The 16,997-nt window shown below is 39.4% G+C and overlaps 1 non-coding gene across 1 annotated transcript; it reads right to left on the reverse strand.

Moving 5' to 3' along the window:
- Positions 1-16,580: 16,580 nt before the first annotated feature.
- Positions 16,581-16,653, reverse strand: TRNAA-CGC (transfer RNA alanine (anticodon CGC)). The gene has a single exon. It is a non-coding gene; the product is annotated as a tRNA-Ala (tRNA).
- Positions 16,654-16,997: the final 344 nt, after the last annotated feature.

A 16,997-nucleotide genomic window follows, 5' to 3' on the forward strand; every position in this document is an offset into this window, starting at 1 on the left:
TGTTTTTATGAGTTCTCGAATATGGCATTCTAAGAAGTAAGATTTTGTATTATTGTTTTCAGAAATGAGCTCATTCTCATTTCTAAAATTTACGTTCTTTAGTAGAAGGTTGTAAAAAAATCCTTCGAAATGATGAGCAAGGTGGTAATCTGTGAAATGTACAATCTGTTTTGATGGATATACATAATTTTCGAAAGAATCTACGATAGTTATGTTATCTTTGTTTTTTTTCTTTGACTTTTGGACATTGTATTGTTTCCAGAATTCATAGGTCAAATTTTCCATGACACTTGGACGACCACAATATATTTCTATAGGATGCATTACAGAAACACAATGTTCACGAAGGTATTTTTGGCGCATAGATGGGGGAGAGAAGTCAATGAAATGCATAGCTTTGCTTTGTAGTATACCTATTGCTAAAGATATAATACCTTTAGAAACGTTTAGGGATATATCGATTATAGAAAGCATTTGCATTTGAAATATGTCCACACCTAATACATTTTGTAAGTAGTCTGGATCATAGGGAACCGAGTACAACTTTCTGAATGGACTATCTATGCATGCTTTACAAGCCATTTTTTATCTATGTCCTAGGCCATTTTCTACATGCAAACTTATGAACGTATTGGATAAGTCATATGGTGTTAAACTTGATTCTAGTAGTGATATTATTGATTTTAACTTTGTAAAAGAACATGCGTTAAATTCTATTCTACCACAAAATACACAATATTGCATCTTCAAAATATATTGATAAGTAATTTGGTTCCATTCTTTTAGAAATTTATTAATGAATAGCCATGAAGAGAAACTCGGTTATAATTGTCTTTTCTTATTTTCTATGCTAATGTAGGAAGCATGTTCTCTTCTTTCAATAAGTGACCTTTTCATATTTTTAAAGTAAATTATATGTTAAAGTAGAAGCACCTACTTTATTTTCCCGTTTTAGATCAAAGCGTTAAAAATGACTTGAAATTCACCAATTCAAATAATCTGTAAACAAAATATCAAGGTTGTTAACACTTTATATTTTTACCAATTGGAATATAGCATATAGGAATTTGAATGTAGCATATAGCATTTCACATTATAAATAGCTTTTTTCTTTTTGCACATAGGAGTTTCTAATTAACATATATTTTTTTGCATGTTTTTGGTAGATATTTGAATTTGGGATATAGCATTTTTATTTATCACTTTTTATATATATGGTAGCAATTTGAATTTAAGATATAGCACTTTTGAATTTCATACAAAGCATTTTGCATTAACAATTAGCACTTAATCATTGAGCAACTAGCATTTTTGCATTTAGCATATAGTGCTTTATATCCAACACATAAACAAATAAACTTAACCACACATTCATGTGGGGGGAGAGTCGGCACATTTCCTCTCCAAAAATTATAAGACCAAGGAACGTGCCCTTCCTTGGGTTCATATCATTTTGCATTTTGCATTAATGTATATTTTTTGCATTTTTTTGGTAGCTATTTGAATTTGGGACATAGCATTTTCATTTATCGCCTTTTATTTTTATGGTAGCAATTTGAATTTAAGATATAGCACTATGAATTTCGTTTATAGCATTTTGCATTAAGAATTAGCACTTATCATTGAGCAACTAGCATTTTTGGATTTAGCATATAGCGCTTTGTATCCAACACATAAACAAATAAACTTAACCACACATTCGTGGGGGGGGAGAATCGACACATTTCCTCTCCAAAAATTATAAGACCAAGGAACGTGCCCTTCCTTGGGTTCATATCATTTTGCATTTTGCACATATTATTTTGCATATAGCATTTTGCAATTTGAGTTTGGGATATAGCACATAGCATTTTGCATTTTACACATGGTACTTTGTTTTTAGAAATGTATGATTTTGTATTTTGTACATAGAATTTACTCACTAGTATTTTTGCATTAGCACATAGCACTTTATATCCAACACATAAACAAATAAACTTAACCACACATTCATGTGGGGGGAGAGTTGGCACATTTCCTCTCCAAAAATTATAAGACCAAGGAGCGTTCCCTTCCTTGGGTTCATATCATTTTGCATTTTGCACTTAGTATTTTGCATATAGCATGAATAATTTGAGTTTGAGATATAGAACATAGCACTTTGCATTTTGCACATGGTACTTTGCATTTAGGAATGTATGATTTTGTATTTTGCACACAATATTTTGTATATAGCATGTAGCAATTTGAGTTTGGGATATAGAACTTTGCATTTAGTATATAGTAATTTTCATTTAGGTATTAGTGTTAAAATGGCTAACATGCCATATCAACATCTTGGGTGGTTCTTGTTCTAGGTATATGTGTAACGAGCTATATGGTGTGTTGACTTTGTATGGTTTCAAGCTTGCAGAAGAGGAGCTAGGAATGAGGGGGGGCCTTCCCACACCTAGGTTAGATGGCAGAAGAGTGGGCTTCTGAGGAATGAAGGCTTCTATCTTCTTGAAAGCTTTTATGATGAGATCCATTTGTTGAGCGATACAAAATCAGATCTTGGCAAGTACGGAGGAATTGTGAGTGGTCCAAGGTTGCAAAGAATGTGCTTAAGGAGCTACAAACTAGAAACCCTTGTCATATACATATATTGGATGGGCACAATCAGATTGACTTTGCAAGGAATTATGATTGCTATCCTGAAAGCTTCAATGAGGAAATCCTTGTTTAGTTCTTAGAGTGAGCGTGTCATCAGTAGCATGGATATCTAGATAGCTGTGGAGGGAAACGGGTCTTTTGTGTGTTTCTGTGATATATATGGGACTCTAAAGCATAGTAGGTAAATTGTTACAGTTCGAGCGAGTGATACACGACCCCACTCCAATATTGTTTGTGTTTGTAGCACAATTTCAAATTTTTGGTCATTAAAAGCGAGCTTCTTTGGAAAATAGACCTGAGGTTAACTCTTAGCCCACAGTTAAGGCTGGCTATGGGGATGGGAAAAGGCCTCCCATTGGGGCCATGTACAGTTCCCAAGGCCTAGGCAAAGACCAACACAAGGAGCAACATTGAGTGGGGAGGCTCAGACCTCCAAAACTGGCTAACTAGTAGGGGGATTTGTAACGACCCCCCTAGATTGACTTTATGCAAGTAGCCCTATTTAAGGGCCCTTTGATGGCCCTCTTGAACTGCTGCCAGGCTGCCAGGCCTCAAGGGCAGTCCTCATTGGGCCCCACCCATGGGCACATCAATGGCCAGGTGGTTGGCCCACCATAGTCTCCACCTCTGCCCCTTTGCTGCACCTCATTGCAAGGTCTCCTTCATGCCATGGAACTGCTCTAACAATCGCAATATGGCTTGCTTACATCATCCATACCTCTATTGATGTCATCGCCATGTGGAAGCCCTGTTTCTCCTTTGCAATCAGGTCCTCTCTCCATGTGGATAGCATCTGGATCTCCTTCTACAAGATCTTCCCCCCAAGAAGCCCTTCCATTGCCAGGTATCTCTTCATATGTGCTGCTCACATGATAATCATCATGCTCTCCATGTGGTAGCCCTTTCTTTTCACTCTTTTCAACAATACGTGATCTAGTGAGTCCCTTGAAAGTCCAGAATTTATGCTTGTGCATCCCTGGTCCTAAAATTGACGACCCCAGAAGTAGAACCACCCCATGCTGCATGTGCCTTTGGATGTCCTCATATAGTATCCAAGAATGGTGATACTTGCCCTCTCCATGTAGAAGTCCTAGTGTAGTCAGACATCTGTGGAGGGATGCACTAGTTATTCATCTGCTTGCCATAGGGGTTCTTGATTGTGTGTGCCACAATATGTATTCACCAGGTTCTAGACTCGATTGTGGATCCACCTTCCTATTTCTTTTGGTTAGTGGCTCATAGTGGCCTCCCAATAGGTCCATCACTAGAGTAAATGAGGAGGGATGACACATGCCACTTCTATACAATAGGAGTTGCTGAGGATCATTATGAGGATGGCCGAGGATATGGTAGCGTGGCCAAGCAACATATCTTATCTATAGTGATGGTCTCCCTTGCAAACCTATGGATGCAGAGAAGACTACAAACCATAGATTCAAATTTGTATGCCACCCTCATGGGTTTGGATGCAGTACTATGTGATTCAATATGGATCGCTAGGGATAGCTCTATGCTCACTGCAAGCATTCCAGGACAGATTTGGATGCTTATTTCTTGGAGTGATTAAAATTGGTGTGGGTGTTCCTAGAGTAGAGGCAACTCCCTTGAGGCCAACTTATCAGAATTCGAGAAGAAATGATGTTGGTTGCTAGAAATGCAAATTTCTACAGGTTGAAATTCGCTCACAGCTCCTCCAAACAATGTTGAATCACCACCAAACTTTGGGAGCAGCCTCAAGATCTTAGGGCAAATAGATCAAGCCAAGAATGACTGAATTTGGTGTAGAAAAATAGTCGATCTTCTCTTTCTTGCACCTGAGAGAAAATCCCTTCAATGTTGACTCAATCCTCCACCATTTTAGGATTCTCATACATAGAAATGATCAGGGAAGCAAGGGCTATCCACTCCTACAAAAAGCCCCAAATTCTAAGCGCAAAAAAAAGGGTGCAATAGGATGGCCGACCAGCCTCATTTTGGATGATATCAGAGGGCTGTTAGGCATCATGGGAGCTATGTGTACGGGTAGTATGGTTGCACAGTGGAATGACGAGCTATTGTATGCACTGTACAGACTGCATGGAGCCCTTGGTTGGATCATGGGTAGCATGACCATATGAAATTCATAGGCTGGTTGTGTGTGTGTGTGTGTGTGTGTGTGTGTACAGACCAGCACACAAAGCAGTTCCATTTGGTGCTCTACAAGCTGAAAGCGTACGAACTATACGGACAGTCGGTATGCTAATATTAACTACTGGCCAAACAGCTGGGTTATATGGAATTGTAGGCAGATGGTATACCAAGCTGAGTACCACTTGTGGCTGTACGTGTTGTATGTATAATCCTTTATAATGCAGGACTTATAGCTTACACAATCCTTGTACAAGAGCTATCCGTGGCTGGCTATACGAATATGCACTAATGTGGTAGCATAGGAGTACCTTCTCCTTTGGTTGTGGCTGGTTTGGGTGGGCCTAGTTGGCTAGTAGCTCCCAGGCTCATAGGGGTTCATGATTGTGTTTATAGCAGCTCATGGGTTTGGATGCAATCCATTACCTTCCAGTTTATTGTCCTTCATTTCTTGATGCTTGGCATCCCATTTTTTGTCCTCTTTCTTGCTGTCCTTGAAACCCAAATTCTCTCTTGCATCCAAGCATTGGCTGTCTTTGCATTCTCAATCAACTTAGTCATGGAACCAACCTTGGTTTTGATGCAATAGTCACTTAACTCACTTGGTAATCCACAATAGTACCTCTATATTTGCTCTTTCAAAGATACATGCCTGTAAGAGATCAATGGTAGCAACACATCCCAAAACCTTTGAGTATAATCCTCAAGATTCTTGCTATTTTTATATGAGAAGTCATGCCAATGTGAAGTACTTCTACCTCAAGAGTTGGAGTAAGCTAGGTAGAGGAAAATAATTGTTTGAATTCCAGCCAAGTGGAAGGAGCATCTCCTTGAAGCATTAGGTTGGTATATCACCTAAGTGCATTGCCTTTCAAGAAAGTGGAAACCTTCTTGATCTTAGATGCTTACGTAAACAAACCACCCATCAAACTGTTGAAGAAATGTGATGGCTTTGTACCTGTCTTGTACTTCATTATATGACTCAAACTTGACATGAGAACCACCATCCTTGAATTTCTTATAAACACTGGATGTTAACTGTCCAAATGGTGACTGTACATTTAGGCATGGAAGCAAGTACTGTGGGTTGCATACATGGCTTCAGTGTCCTTTGTATTGTTTCCATTGCATCTATGTCCCATGTCGAACCCAAAATCTGTGGATTCTGTCTGGTTTGAGCTTGGAAATGCTTCAATGGAGGCATGTCTTGCACAGATGTCAAGTCCTTTTTGTGATGAGTTGATCGATGCTTGACACATGATAAAGCTATGGACCCTTAGTGTTGGATGCCCTTTGCATCGCTGATGCAGTCATCATATTCTTGGAATCTTGCATTGAATGCCCTCTACATGGCTGATGCAGTCAATCAGTCCAAAACTGCATTAAATAGGATTTCTCCTCATCAAAGACAAATCCTTGCATAGAGGAGAGATTTTCCTTACTGCTCATTTCTCATTCCATGAGCACTCAATTCTTTGAGACTGGCTTACCACCTCCTAACATAACTTTTGTAAGCACAGATCCAACAAAAGGGAATCCTCACTCCACTGAAGCAATTTATGTAATAGGAAAGGGTGAATTGGCCATAAAGCTCTCCACACATTGTGAGATTTTGTTTTGAGTCCATCCCTCAATTTTCTTGACGATCAACAAATGAAACATGGTCAACATGATAGCTGCTATGTGGGCACCAGGGACTGCACAAAAGACTGACAGATGACTGCAACTTTACAGGAGTACCTTGGGGTAGTGAAAGACATCAATGCAAAGCTATCAGGTTCATGTTAGAGGTTTGCAAGTAGAATACAACACCTAGGATATGTTGGGAGCTACAAAGGTAGCAAAGTAGAGATGTCTATTCCAGGACAGAAAGCAGCAAGCAGGTCTGCAAACTTGCCCAGCATCCTGGGCATTTATGGGGATGTTCTACAGTACAAGTGTCCATAGTCCATTGCTCTCCTCTCTTTCCCCATTGAGAAATGTGATTCCTCTCATAGAGAGAGGCAATGCATAGCCCATGATGGCACCATTGTCTGACTAATAGTTTCAATGCAAGCTATTGAAAGTTGCCTACTTCGATTGATAACAGCTCAATAGATACTAGCCTAGACATGATGGGTTTGACATCATCCATATTAAAATCTTCTTGCTCGTCTCTTGTAGCATGTACTACCCCTTCATGTTTGGCTATGGCTGCAAGGGTGAATTGCCCATCAAGCTCTCCACACAATGTGAGATCCAGCAATTCCATTCCTTTTGTTGAATGTAGGAGGCCGTGCACCATCATCGTTCTCCTACTCAACATCCTTTTCTTCTTCATTTGCAAGACTCCTCATTCTTTAGCTCACTTGAGTTGCCCTTGCCCTGTGCCTCACCGAACTCTTTGTTGTCTTGTTGCTGCATGAACTATTTTGTCATTCTTGTCTTACGTAGTCTATCTTGGTAACCTTGATGAGGAAAGGAGTACTAAAAAATGGTGAAATCATAGTAATGACAAAAAGAAACCCACAACCAAAACATCAAGACTCGGCATTCAATCCCCTCCGAAGCGTAAAGATTCCAACCCAATCGGGAGACTATCCTGTATACATTAAAAATTGCAAAGTGACTCTGCTCATAGTTGTTGTGAAGTTCAGAGGATGCTTTATGGGGATGTCAAGAAAACTCTTTGCAGAGAGTATAGATCGGCTAATGAAGAAAATGCAAGCTCACACTTTATGCATAGCAATCAAGCAAGAATAAAGGGTAGCACAGGATGCACCGCTTGTCATTGTTCAACTCCATTTGGAAGTAGTCGCTTAGTGGGGATAGCAACTACCCCCTCCATCATCAACATATTGCACAACGTAGGCAAGGAAATCCCTTTATATGTTGGGTATGGACATGTAGAAATATTATGTGCGTTGCTTATTTCCCTTCCTAATCCCTTAAATATGGAGTGTGAACAATAATGCCATGATATAAGGAGATGCAAAAACGTCTTCTTCTATTAGGTCTACTCCGTAATGGTCACCTAACTTTGTACCACCTCCACAACCATAGAAGTCCCCAAATAGTTTGCCACATAAGTTTGAGATCGAGGGAAGTCCTCCACCAGGTGGGCCATTTTTTTTTTTAAATTTTATTAAAATTTCCATTCTAAGTTAGATTTTGATGACATTCATCCCCATGACATATGGATTCTTGGCAGGTCCAATTCTAAGTAGTTTGTAAATGAATTTACATAGGATCATTGCTACGTGTTGTGTAGGAATTTATAAGAGTTGAACTCTAAAGCTCGATATGCACTTTGTAGGAGGGCCCTAGAAGTATCAACATTTGTTGTAGGGCTAGAGATGCATGGGGACATTGTGAATCCCACGTTTGCAGTGTAGGGTTGTCCACTAGTATGGATAAAATTTCCTACTTCATTGTTCATGGAACACATCTATAGCACATTATAGGTAATCAAGCTTTGGTCCTCTTCCTAGACCTCCTTGACTCTCAAATATACAGCTCGTCTACCTTGTGGATAATAGGGTCCCCATGGTTGATAATGTGAATAATATAATTGAGAATAATAGTATGGGTTATTATAGGATTGGCATGGGGACTTGCAATAGGGGGGGATTGGAAAGAAGTAGTAATAAAATAGCAGGAGGGTACTGATGAGTTAAGATGTGCAAAGATAGGAACACCTATAGCACATTATAGGTAATCAAGCTTTGGTCCTCTTCCTAGACCTCCTTAACTCTTAAGTATACAGTTCATCTACCTTGTGGGTAATAGGGTCCCCATGGTTGATAATGTGAATAATATAATTGAGAATAATAGTATGGGTTATTATAGGATTGGGCATGGGGACTTGCAAAAGAGGGGGATTGGAAAGAAGTAGTAATTAAATACCAAGAGGGTACCGATGAGTTAAGATGTGCAAAGTTAGGGGAGCCTCTAATGAGTTAATATGGGTACATTTATGGGAGGCTCTAACAACTTAAGAATCCTAGTGGAGGGTCCAATAAGCTAAGAGGTGAAGATGTAGCATTGTAATTGTAGGCACAAGGAGGATCCAATGAGTAAAGAGATGCAAATATAGGGTTTCTAGCTATATGCATGTTACTGCTCATTGTTGCTCTTTGTGTAGCCATGATGAGGTTCTTCTATGAAGATCTTTGGCTGAAGCTTCCTTAATCCCTTGAGATATCTACACTGATAAGCACAATGTTTCTAAACCTTATACAATGAGTAAAATCAAGTAGAGGTTGATACCTTATGTTTTAATTGACATTCCTAGTGATTATGTCTGGTACATGCCTTATGTTTCAAGGGATATACCTTATGTTTTAAGGGACATTCCTAGTGATTATGCTTGGTACCTCTGCATTAAATGCAACAAAGACCACTTTTGACCTACATTTGAAGTACTTTCCTCCAGACCTTCTTTAGTCTAGTGCAAGTCTTCTTGAGTCATTTCCATTCCAAAGATTCGACCTCCATTGGTGGGTAAATAGAGTGTAGAGCTTTAGGTGGTTCAAAGTTGAGAGTAGAGCTCCTTCACAACTTTGAGAAGGCTTGCAAAGTGGAATGCTTAGGTAACTTTTTGATAGCCTCCATGTTATGGAAGAGGGTAAAGGTATTAAGAACCACCCCTTAATGACCACCTCCTTAGGTAGAGTAGACATCTTGGTGCTAGAACGTCCATCTTGTTGTATAGCTCATAAATACTCTCCCTTTCTTCATCATGATGGTAAACCTACTATGGAGGAGTGTAGGGATATTAAGAATCACCCCTTTATGATCACCTCATTAGGTAGAGTAAACATCTTAGTGTTAGAACCCCTATCTTTTTTTACAGTTCATAAACAAGTAGTAAGATCATCCTTCAAGTTGCACCTTTAGAAATTATTTTAGGAGAGTTTGTTGTCCTAAACATGTAGATAATCTTCTAAAGACAAGGGAAATTAGAAGGCATGTTCATTTTTTAACCCCTCTAGAAATGATGATTTGAGGGGCACTAACTACCATAAATCCACAACACCTTCTAAAGATAAGGGAAAAGACATGCTCTTTCAAGTCAAGCTATCTTTAGAAAAAATCCAAGGAGAATTGATTGTATTAGATATCCATGACATTTTCTAAAGACACTTTGAAAGACAAGGGGTATGTGTGCAAGAAGCATGCTCATTTTCCACCCCTTTGCCTTGTAGACCACGAGGGAGGTAGTTGTCTATTGAACTTTCACATGGACTTTGTTGTCAATCATTTCAATAAATTATCCCCCTTTGTGTGCAATCGAGGATTGCCATTTTTGATATAATGAATCCTTGGCCTCAAAGAAATTATAATAGTTAAACGGTTTCCTATGACTAAGTAAAGGTAGTGTTGATGCCATGCAGGGAAATGGTGAGGATGACATACTTGACGGAAGGAGTCAGGACCACATGGACAAACTAGATTAAATACATGGATGACTATTCCTAGGAGTACAAAAAAATGAAGACTACCTCCACTATGCTCAACATTGATGCAAAAAACCTATTTGACAACAAAGGTACAAAATGAAACCCAAGTATTAAAATTTGGTCAAGTAAGAAATAGATCAAATTGTTGAACATGAGTGTCATTTACTCCATCTACCAAAGCAATTGCATGCTTATTATCATAGCACCAAAGAAGAATGGGAAGTTAAGGGTTTGTGTTGATTATAGGAGGTTTAATGATCAAATCATTATAGATCCTTTCATAGATAATAATTCAAATAAAGTTTTAGGCTGTGATATGTATTCTTTCATGGTAGGATATAATAATCAAATTTCAATGGATATTGAGAAGACATCCTTTATCATATAATGGAGAGACTATGTAAGCATGATTACCTTTGGGATAAAGAAATGCACCTCCAATCTTCCTAATATTTATGGAAAACCTTCCACGGATACCTGGGATGTCAACAAATGTAGAGAGGTATAGATTTCACTGATTACTTTCAAATCTACCCATTTGGTATTCTGGGAAGTGCTTTTATGCCACACCATATCAAGGGAAAGTGTTATGATGAATAAAGAAAAAATCCTATAGAGTCACAAGGGAAAATTTTGTGTCCCATCAACAAGACAAAGACACCAAGAATCCCCTTTAGAAAGTTCTTTGAAGAGAAATTAAATTCTTTGGTAGCATGCAATAGAAGAGCACATCGTTTCTATAGTTTGAGGTAGCAACTGTGATCAGCGTAGCAACTGTGATCAAGCAGCAATGTTGAGCGACTTCAAAAGCGAGCTATGGCACATTTGTTCCTTCTTCTCCATGCCCTTGAGGCACTCAGATTCTCAATAAACTATATTGAGTAGCTACTCCTTAGTTGTGTCTTGTAGGGTCAATGGAATTCTCTCACAATCATTGTATATAGCAACAACACCAATCGATATAAGCTACAGGTCCTCTCAATAAAGAGTCTTTTTGTTCGTGTATCTTTTTTTACTGAGTGCTATCAAAGTTCAAGGCGATTGATATTGTTTGTCATTCAATATCGTATGAGAGCTTTGCTATTCTATGTTATATGTGAAGAATGGATCTCATAGTATATTAATTCTCCTATTCCAACAAGTGGTATGAGAGTAGACCATCCATGATCCTATGACCAAAATAGTGCAATTGGGTTTGTGTGCATGTCGAGGAAATTCTACGGAGAAGGAACGATAGAAACACTTGCATTTCCTAACCAACTCAGGAAAGCTAGAAGTACGTCTGGTAGGAGAAGAAGATCCGAGATAGTTGTATTAGCTGAGGCTTGTTTTCAAGAGTCTTTAGGCATTTGCTCCTTGCTCCATGAATTTTGGGAAGCAGACAAAGGCTAAGGCCACACTAATCAAGTTCAATGGTCGAAACTTTGCGAGTTGTAGAATTAAACCCAAGCTACCCTCATGCTTTCTCCCTTATTTCTCAAGGCACTATGCAACCTTGGTCTAACCACTTCAGCCTTCCAATCACACTCTTGCTTTGCATTGTCTAATGAGAGACCATCAACCACTACGAGTCTCAATGGCCAAGCAGTAAACACACACCACGTATAGTCACCCTAGAAGATCACCTCTCCAACAAATGGCTACATCAATCACCTTGAAGGAAGAATCTCCATTGAAGGAAGAATCTCCATTGCATTGGCTTTTGAATATGAAGGGATCTCCAAATGCTATTTGGATGTAGTCATGTATATGATATATTCTCTCCATATTATGAGCTATACTATCTAGAGGGTGAGTGTACAAATCATTTTCTAAGTAATTTCTATATTATGAGCTCTACTTGTAATCTAGGAAGTGGTGGTACAAATCATTTTCTAAGTAATTTAAGTTTGTGTCATTGCACGACAATCCCTTTGCAATGAAAAATTTTCCTTTCTATTGGTCTAATTTCCAAAATGGTAATCATGTCATGATGATAATTGTAGCATGCTTGTGAGATATGTCACCATCTTATAACCTTTTGCCTTGAGTGACCTTTACGTGTAAAGGTTTATGTATCATTTGACCACTGGTGGTCTTACATTAGAGTAAGGAATAGGTATTGGTATACTTCCATGTATGAACGTGAGACATAAAGGTTGTCTAGTGAGAGATCACATACTTTCTATTCCCTTAGCACCAACTATCTCTTAAAGAGCTTCAATCCATTAAGGTTGCCTCATTCTAGAAAACCTTTTACTCCCCATAGTGCTAACGATAATTTGCACTTGATGACTGTAGATCCTTGCAAATACTTGGAACTTAGATGATATAAAGGCAACACTCCCCCTCTCTCCCTCACCCAACCCACACACCCAACCCGCAGACAAGCTACCACACAAAGATACACATGATGACATAGTAACATACACATACTTGCCATCATTGAAGGTTGCTTTTGGAGGCAACCACTACTTAGAAGGATGTTGCATACGATGAAGTATAAACGAGGATAAGGAAGTTTGTGGACCACTTAGAACATTTTCAATAGAGATCATAAAAGTAACAAGGTGGGGGTGCTAGGTCAAAGTGCATCATGCAATAGCTCAAGCTATGATGAGTTATGAAGTAGAAGTGCAAGAGTTGTAACTTTTAAAGAAGAAGGAGGTCTTGGAGAATTGTAGTAGCAAAAGTAGGATGGGGCTTTAAGGGGAGAGGGACAAAGAGAGAGAGAGAGAAGAAGAAAGACTTTTGATAAGGGAGAAGATATGAGCATGCAGGGAAGAAAATCAATCAGGGTAGTGCAAAATTGAGAAAATCTCAAGAAGAAGAAGAGTTTTAAAAAAAAAACATAAAGCCACAAGGTAGGGCCCTCATGCGATCATCAGACTGGGGTAGCATAAACAGATAGACAGGAAAATAGAACAAAAAGCTTGGTAGAAACAAGGGCTAGGAAGGGTGACAAAGAGATGGAGTTAGGGAGAGAGACTTTAAAAAAGGGAGGAGATATGAGCATGCAAGAAAGACTCTGATAGGGGAAGAGACATAAGCATGTAAAGAAAAGATTAATCATTTTAGGGTTTATCTGATCAAAGACTTGGGGTGGGGGGGGGGGGGGGGTCACAGAAAGATAAACAAATAGATAGATAGATAGGAGGGTCCCAAGATGGTGATGCCCTCATTTCCACCCTGACTAAAAAAAAAAAGATTGATGCTCTCTCTCTCTCTCTCTCTCTCTCTCTCTCTCTCTCTCTCTCTCTCTCTCTCTCTCAATGTGATTGCATAGAGAGACCCTATTGAGGTAGACGAGGCAACAACATGAGATGATAATGTTGTTGATGGATGACTTGGATAAACCAAGCAAAGCAAAATGTCATGAACTTTGAGGCATTTGAGTCAACTCTTGGACATAATGGGATGGAGGAGGAGCTAGCTGACATGAGGGTAGAGTGGGTCAATAGGAAGAGATGATGTTGAGATATGACAGACCCAAAGATGCAAAGACCACACAAGCATTGAATCATCTCAAAGAGTGCCTTTAGGCTAGCATGTCGTCAACAAAAAAAACCAATTTCTTTCTAGACCTTCAATGGAACCACTAGCACACCATCCTTAATCATTATCATGAGGAGAAGCCTTAACAATACTACTAAGGACTCCACCAAAACTCACATGATCTAACTCTTTTAAGTATAAAATCCCCAAAACCTGAATAGGATGCAGCTTCATCAAGTTTCAAAGCCATGATCCTTGCAAAAATGCCTACCTTACGTGAATTCTATTTGTTCTAAACCTAGCACCATGGAATAAACTTCTGTAATGGTCATTACTAAAGCTTTGGCCATAGTATTATAAGATGTCTTCAACATGGTAATTGGCCTCTTGCCACCCATAATCAAGCAGTTTTGGTTTTTAGGGAGCTTCTTTAGCACCCTATATTGACATCTTTTAATAAATGACCATTCCACCTAGCTTCATTCAACCTGTCAACTAAATAAAAAATTGGGGATTTCCAGAAGCCTCTGCAAAACTCAAGAATTAGCCTATCGTGATGCCAAGACTTTCAAGTTCCATACTATTCAATGCATCCCAATATTCTTTGAGACTAAAGGGCCTAGCAGCCTCTTGCCTATGGGCCATGAGTCATTTTTGTAAACCTTCCCCTCATGAAAATCATTGGGGTCATGGGGAGTCCACCCAAGGCCCTCTCAATATATACATTAAGGATGCAGGTCAACAATAAATGGGACAACCCCACCGTCGATCTTCTTGCATTTCTTTGAGCGATAGCATGCAATCATGAATGCAATTAAAATTTGTTGATATAGCAAAAAAAATCTTGCATGGCAACATTGTAATCTCAAAGTTGATGACATGTTAATCTCCTACACCTAACACTAATAGGAATAGAAGTTTCATTCGATTAAGATAAAGGTAAATCAACATAGGAGGGTAACTCAACTTGTGCCAACACTAATCACTTTCATAATCGAACCAAGATAAACACTTCTAAGGGCTTCATGGGAGGAGATTGATGATCCCAAAGCCCTTTTTTCCCCAAATATGGCTCATGGTCCAAGCTACAAGCACTCTTTGGGGACTTTCCTGAAATTAAAGTTGGGAAGTCATCCTCAAGTCTTTTTGCCCATGTGCCATTATTAGAATTTAGAGCAAGGCACATTTAAGGAGAATCCAACTTTTGGAGCGAAAGATCCATAGAAAATGGGCCACGATCCATTTTTTTAGAACCTTACCCTCATGCAAATCCTTGGGGCAATGGGGCGGCCTCCCAAGGCTCATTCCATATATGTTAAGGAAGTGGGTTGAGGACAAAGAGGAGATCCCCATTGTTAATCTCCTTGCATTTCGTTTTGGACATGTAATCATGATTGCCATTGTAATTTGCTATATGGCAAACATAGTTTTTGAAAAATCTCATGAAGGGCAACAATGGAAGCTCAAAATTTGGAACATGTCAATCTCCCTGTTGTCTTGTCAATCTTTCAAGGTTAGAATCTTATGCATACCATGGCCAATACATTGTGCTAGTCGGTCGAGGATGCACGAGGATTCTTTTTTGGCCTGCGGTTAGGTAGCCTTAGTGAAGGTTCACCTTTGAGATGCCAAAAATAATTTCTAGCATTTTTCAGATGTGTTTTTTTTGCAAATTCTGTGATTGGTAGGTGTGTTGACTTTAGAGGATCTCTTTCAAATTTGGGTGTGCTTTTTTGGTTGGAAGTGCATTCATTCCCTGTCTCCTCTTCCATTTCTCTCTCTCTCACTTTAGGTAGGCCCATTGAATACTATTGACCTTTCTCCCCCTTTCTCTCTCTCTCTCTCTCTCTCTCTCTCTCTCTCTCTCTCTCTTCTCCTTCTCTCTCTCTCTTCTTCTTCTTCTTGGCAGGCCGCATGAATGAAATTCATCTTCTTTCACTAAGTGCAGGGGCTATATTCTTTCAATAAGTGGAGGGGCTATATTCTCTACCTCTCTCCTCTAAGATCATATATTCTAGCTGTGGCCTAGACTTTGAAACCTTCCTTCTCCCCTTACTAAACCTTCCTTCTCCCCTTAGTGATTCCCTTTACATTGTGAGACCAAGTCACAAGGTCCTTTGGCTGATTTCGGCAATGGCAGTGTCGATCAACTTGATGGAGAACATGAAATATTTAGCTAAGAACTGCTCCGCATCAATGTGGAGAACACCGGCAAAAGCAATTGTCATTTCGATTATGTACATGCGTTTGAGAACATTTAAATCATGTAGCTTTAATTAGAACTTCTATAGACACAGAATCTTCTACTGTGTATAAAAATTCGGCAATTCCCGGCCGCTGGTCCTTGGGTACGAGATGTGGGCGGATGGGTAGCAAGAGGAAATGCTGATTGTCAGGAAAGAAGGTGAAAATGAATGAAGCAGATCTGGCAACTGATTTAGCTAAGAACTGCTCCGGGAGAACACCGGCAAAAGCAATCGTCATTTCGATTATGTACATGCGTTTGAGAACATTTAAATCATGTAGCTTTAATTAGAACTTCTATAGACACAGAATCTTCTACTGTGTAGAAAGAAAAATTCGGCAATTCCCGGCCGCTGGTCCTTGGGTACGAGATGTGAGCAGATGGGTAGCAAGAGGAAATGCTGATTGTCAGGAAAGAAGGTGAAGAATGGAGAGGGGGAAGATGAATGAAGCAGATCTGGCAACTGCTTTCCGTCTCCTCCCCCGATAGCATAATTCCCTACGCCTCAATGCCTACAGCGCACCGATCCACAGCAACGAGATGGGTTTGAGCGCGGTGAAAAACGACTACTCGAGGGCTTTCGTAGTACGAAAGAACTCAGGAAAGCTTTTGTTGAAGGCTCTTGCAAAAGATTAAGGACCTTAAATACACAAGTCCACAAATGGAGGTGGCGGGCATCGATCCCGCTACCTTCCGTATGCGAAACGGACGCTCTACCATTTGAGCTACACCCCCTTGTGAGCACCAGGAGAAGATTTTAAATTTATAAATTAAAAATACAAAGTGTGATATACTAACAAAACCTCCAAAAAATGTAGATCGCAATCCTTGAAGTCGAAACCAAGTTTTCCATGGTTATCAAGAAGCAAATGATGAGGCTATGACGAGTTTTCAATAATGTGGTGACCCACAAAGGCCTCCATAAATGCCTTGGAAACGAGGCAAAACTAAGGGAACTACTTTGGATCAAGAATGCGACTAGTAGCTTCCCAAAGCATTTGGGAGATCGAGAAATGAGAGAAGCACAATCGACCTATGTCAAAAAAGGGAGTAGCATGAAGCCTTGTAATTTTTTAGTT

This window comes from Dipteris shenzhenensis, chromosome 4 (assembly GCF_047967505.1).
Source record: "Dipteris shenzhenensis isolate YYH24624 ecotype China chromosome 4, Dip_SZ_1.0, whole genome shotgun sequence".
Classification (NCBI taxonomy): domain Eukaryota; kingdom Viridiplantae; phylum Streptophyta; class Polypodiopsida; order Gleicheniales; family Dipteridaceae; genus Dipteris; species Dipteris shenzhenensis.